Consider the following 5,914-nt stretch of genomic DNA (forward strand, 5'->3'; position numbering starts at 1 on the left):
CCACATTGCAGTAAACAAAGGGTTCTGGATCGGCATGGATGGTTACCTCAGTGCCCTGATGCAAAAATTTGATGCACTGATGGTAGGTGGATGGAACGGCCTTCATAGCATGAATCCATGGGCGACCGAGGAGGATGTTAAATGGTAGGTTTAGATCAAAAACATGGAAAACTGTCTCTTGGATGACTGGCCCAACCTTGATTGGTAGCAAAATAGTCCCTTCTGTGGTTCTTTCCAAGTTGTCATAAGCTTTGATGGTGATAACTTCACTGATCATATCTGCCTCAGTATACCTAGCTTGTTTTATGAATTTTAGGGTGCAAATGTTCAAGGCTGATCCATTATCTATCATTACTCTTTTCACGGTGAAATTGGATACCATGATGGCTATGCGAAGCATAAGGGTGTGATCTGGCTCAACCGCGGGTATGTCAGTGGGTTTGAAAGATAGGGCACATGAGGATGAAAGGTGTCCAACAAGATTACGAAAATTAGTAGTATTGATATCAGAAGGGACACGAGATTCTATGAGAGCACTTTCAAGGATGTCTTTGTACATAGGACTAGTGCGGAGAAGGTCTAACATGGAGATTTGGGCTGGCATGTTCCCAAGGTGTTCCAAGATATTGTACCGGATTTTTGATGGAGTTGATGGTGCTGATGAAACTAGTGGGCCTGCGATGTTAAATCATGCTCTTCGAGTGGTGACCGCACACTCATTTTCTGGTCCTCGGATATTGATAACATTGACAGAAGGCTCTTTCTCAGATATACAACCTATAAGGCTACTATAGTCTATATAGGATGAAGTGTGGTCATTGTTCTTCCCATGCTGTTGGTTTGGCTGGCGGTTGTTGGTGTTGTTTTGGATAGGTGCTTTTCCAGGATTTTGGTTGTTGTGTGGAGGAAAAGCATTTTGATAAATCTGTAAGCCTGCATTGGGAGAGGTTTGGGCACCAACAGTGATTTCCTTCTGATCAATGAGGTCCTGCACATAGTCTTTCAGTTTCATGCATCTGAGGGTGGTGTGACCGTTTACCCTATGGAACTTGCAATACTCATTTTCCTTGTACCATGCAGCTTTGGATTGGCTTGGATCAATTTGCTGGGTAGGAGGAAATTTGATGAGGTTTTCCTTAGCCAATTTCTCAAAAATAACATCCAATGGCTCACCAAGGGGTGTATAGTTTCTAGGTGCAGGTTGGAATTTGGGCTTTTGCCCTGCAGCTACATTGATGGCATTAGCTTGATTGTTAGACCCTTGAAAGTTGGGTCTTGTATTGTAGTTTTGATAGCTTTGGTTATTTCGTTGTTGGTAATTGATAGCTTGTTGGTTGTTTGTTTGATATGGTGGGTTAGACTGGTTTTGAGAAGGACCAACAATATTCACATGTCTGGTGTCAGTAACCCCATCTGTTGCAACATGCTTGTTTTTGTTCCAATACCTAGACCTTTCATTGGAATGTGATTGATTTTGGTTGGCCTCTTTGTAAATCTTGACCACACCATCTTTGATGAGTCCTTGCTCAAGGATCATTCCTTTCTCTTTGATATCCTTATAGGTCTGCAAACAACTCATGGTCATGTGGTGAGCCAAGCTGGGATGTGCATTATCAATAAACATTTTCACCACATGGCGTTCTGGCAAGGTGCAGGATATGTGGGTGGTAAGGGTTTGCCATCTTTGCAGGTATTCGGCAAGGCTTTCTCCACCTTTTTTCTTGGTGTGGACAAGATCAACTATTGATAGCTCTGTTTCATCAAGATGGGCATATTGGGCTACAAATGCCTCCGATAATTCAGCAAAGTTTTTAATTGTGCCATAGGGGATTCTATAAAACCATTCAAGAGCTGGTCCAGCCAAACTTTTGGGAAAAAGGCGCAAGAGGAAGACATCATTGTATGCCACGTCCTGGAAATGCATGTAAAATTCTTTGATATGTGTGATAGGGTCTCCTTTTCCTCTAAATTTGTCAAATTTGGGTACCTCAAAGTGTTCGCGAAATGGTGTCATGGTAATGGCTCTGTCAAATGGGTAAGGACACACATTCTCAAACTTGAATGTCTTTGGATCATTCCCTTCTTGGATGGCTTTCAGAGCTGTCTTCATTTGCTCCCATTTTGAATTGATAGGTGATGGCTGGGGTGCCCCCAATGTAGGAGTGCCTTGAGGTAGGTATGTGCTGGATGGGGCCACTGAATATGGATGGCTGTGAGGGATTTGTTTATAGGGATTGTACATTGTTTGGGCAGCTGCATGGTGGATGACGGATTGTTGAGGGGGAGGTGGCGCATATTGCTGCATGTGCTGCGAGGCTTGTTGTTGATATGGGATTTGAGGTTGGGATTGAGGAACATAAGCCGGCTGTGGGATAAATGGATTGCTTTGTGGGGGTAAGGTATAAGATGGTTGTGAAGCTTGGGGAAAGGATCGGGGGGCTTGTGGGGTTTGACCAATATAACAGAGAGAGAAATGGTGAGGAAGGAAGTAACTGAAGTATGGGTTGTAAGAAGTTGAAGCTGTTGGTAGTGTGTGGTGGAGGATGTTGTGTTGGTAGTGTGTGAGGTGGAAGATGTTTATGAAGCCCTGAAAGGGCATGATATTATGAAGCCCTGAAAGGGCCTTGTATTTTGTTGATTTAGCCCCGAAAGCGCATGATTTTTATGGTAGATATGATATGAAATGGTAAACCTCCTTGTGTTTCCACCTTCACCCAATGTTTATGATTCCATGTGTGAATCATTGTGCAAGCCTTGGTTGGGGATTGTAAATGTGTTACAAAATATGTGATTGTGATAGTTTTTGTGCTGTGATGATGTGTGGATGAAACCTGGTTGAGCCTTGTTTCCCCTAGCGCGGGGGTGGTCTCCTTGAGGCCTAGGTTGGGAGGTGAGCCTCCATGGTTCTTTATTTTTTTATTTTTCTCTTGAATTTGCAGGATAATTGATGTCTTGGATGCTTGGGAGTGATGAGGATTTCTCTGCACAAGAGATGAGAATGCTGTTGTAAGTGGATTGATATGGAGGTGCCATCTTCAGCTTGATATGTGTATCTTGTTGAGATTATAGTGTATGGTGTTCTTTATATCCTTTTTGCAATAGGGGTATTGAGAAAACATCTAAGTATGGTAGCAAGGTCTGTTCATTGTGAAATTCCATTATTGTGATTTCACCACCTTATTGTGTATGTTTTGAATTTGGATTTTCACCACCTTTGTGTATCATGGAAGTGTTGTAATGACTGAGGTCGTATCTCCTTTGTATTATCCTATTGTTAACCTCATCTTATGATAGATATGCATACACATTCAAAGTGATTCTCTTAAGAGATAGTATTGATAGAAGGAATTATTCTTGTGGGTATTGTTATCAATTTAGTTTCATTGGATGACAGATATGAATGCGTATTCAGAATCAAAATCTCTTAAGAATATAATGTTCATCTTTTGTTTGGAGTAAATAGATTCTAAATTCATGTTATAAAAATAGTAATTAATTTAGATAGATGCAAGTTATATCTTATCATGCAATTTATATTCATTGCATTGAGCTCAGAGTTTGGATGTTGAATGGAAAATCATCAATCCAAATTATCCTACATAAGGAGTTCTTCCAAACTGGCGTAGTAATATTGTAAGAATGATAGTGTGAACTTAGAGGTAGGAAATTTATGGAAAAACAAGGAAGAATATGGTGAAAATCAAACATAGGTTGTAGATGCCCAAACCCTCTTTGGAAAATGTACGAGTTAAACAAATTAAGACTCTTGCCAATACAGAGCAATAAAATATTCACCCCCTTCATATTAAACTAATATAAAATTGGGTGATAATACCACATATATATAATCATATAGGAATTTAGTCACCCTCATGATAATGGCAGTCAGTTTAGAACGTTGCAAGATATAGGAAAATGCTAATTAAAAATATATTTACTGGAAGATGAGCTCCCCAAGGAAAGGGCAAAATAAGAGGAAAGATGGGACACATAGCAATTAAATAATAAAACAAGGTACTTCTTCAACCTTCTCTTTGTGCTGCCTATACTTGCATTGGGTGTCCAGTACTTAGTTGTCAGCAAAGAGATTACGTAGGAAAGAGGGATGGGATGGGTTCTATCATTCCATCTCCCCATTCACGCCTACCATGTTTGAAAAAAAACTTGAAACGCTGCCCCATGCTGTCTTGATGTTAGACAATCAATGCACTCTCTCATTATGAAGTCGCCACCTTGCTTGAAACAAAGAAAAGAAAATTAAAGTTTAAAATACTGTATTCAATATGACATCTAATCCCTTCATAAGATTAGGTAGCATTGAAAATGCACTGGAAAGAGTAGTACGCAAGCCTAGGATTATAGGGCCATAGACATTTCGCTCTTTGCTCTCACACCTCACATTGAAACCAGAACCAAATGAAGACCTTCACCACCTAGGTGCCTTGGGCATAGGGAAAAAAAGTGAGAGGGATGTAGACTAGGGTAGATAGGATGATTAGGAAATTGTGAGTATTATAGCATTTCATTATCATATTTGATGACTTGGTAGTGTGGATTGGTTAGTAGAAGTTAAGAGTTAGGAAAGATACTAGTAATTATAATACTAACAATAGAAAGATGTTAGATAAACATCCTTAGAAATAAGTTAGTAGGGAAAGGTAGGAAAGTGATATAATTTTAGTTAATAAGAAATTATATATATACGTTTAGTGAAATAAATGAATAATGTAAAACAATATTAATAAGTAAACAAATCGATAATCTAGTTACAATAAGACTAAATAAAGAAATAATGATTAACTTAATTTAGGAGACAAAGTTGAAAGGTGGTGTAAAAATGAAGCGAGACTTGTGTAGCATAGTATGGAAGGCAAACATTTAAAGACTTAAAATATAATTAAGAACTACATCTAAAAAAATAAAAATAAAAAGTTAAATTAAAATTAAGGATCAGAGGGCATGTCAATTGCTTATCGGAGATATATTTATTGTACTAACTTAGAGTATGAGTGCTAATTAAATGATTTATCAAGCGTATTAATATTGCGATAACAAGAAAATTAGGTGTGGTGTGTATCCATCATTTCTACAAATGAAATCTAATGAAATTTATTGTAATAGATTTAAGTAATTCAATTTCAAAGTTGTTAGTTCACCAATGTTATGTGGAAAGGTCCTTGATCAGATGGATTATGACTAATGTCTCATGTAAACGAATTAAGAATGTAAACAAAAAATAATAATAAATAAATAAATAATTTGGTAGTGTTTTGCCTGGTAAAAATAGGGCATGACAACAAATTTGCAAATTGGGCCTTTGGATGCTAGTTTGCAAAAAAATTTTGCCTCAAATTAAACTATGGCCTAGGGTAGGTGAATTTATAGTCAAATTTCACTGAATCAATGCTCAAGATGTAATAGCGAGGTCCGCTTTGGCTCTAAATGCTCCCAATGAGTACGATACTCTAGATTTGGGTCGAGGTCCTTTGAGAGGTGAGGCAGTACAATGGTCTTCAATGGCTATGTGTAGAGAAATTCTCTCAACTCTGATACCATGTAAGAATTTATCTTAGGGAAAAATCACCCAAGATTAAGGAACTCAAGAACAAGCACAAAATGGACTAAAGTATGATCAGAATAACATTATGATATTCAATTGATGTAATATCATGTACATACACACTAGGAGTGCCTTAATATAAAGTCCTCTAGAATGCCTAGGAATTATCAATATGATAAGCCTCACAACTAAGCACATGTCCACCAAGTGTGGATTATCCTCCATTAAGCACAGGAGTTAGTTCAATGATGAGAGGATAAGCCTACAAGGGTGTGTCATGTAAAATTATGTTGTAGACACCATGTGCTTAATTAAGAGTGCAAACTATAGTGTTGTCTACATGATAGCTCAGTT

Source organism: Cupressus sempervirens, chromosome 3 (assembly GCF_028749045.1).
Source record: "Cupressus sempervirens isolate cs-2001-9-10 chromosome 3, ASM2874904v1, whole genome shotgun sequence".
Classification (NCBI taxonomy): domain Eukaryota; kingdom Viridiplantae; phylum Streptophyta; class Pinopsida; order Cupressales; family Cupressaceae; genus Cupressus; species Cupressus sempervirens.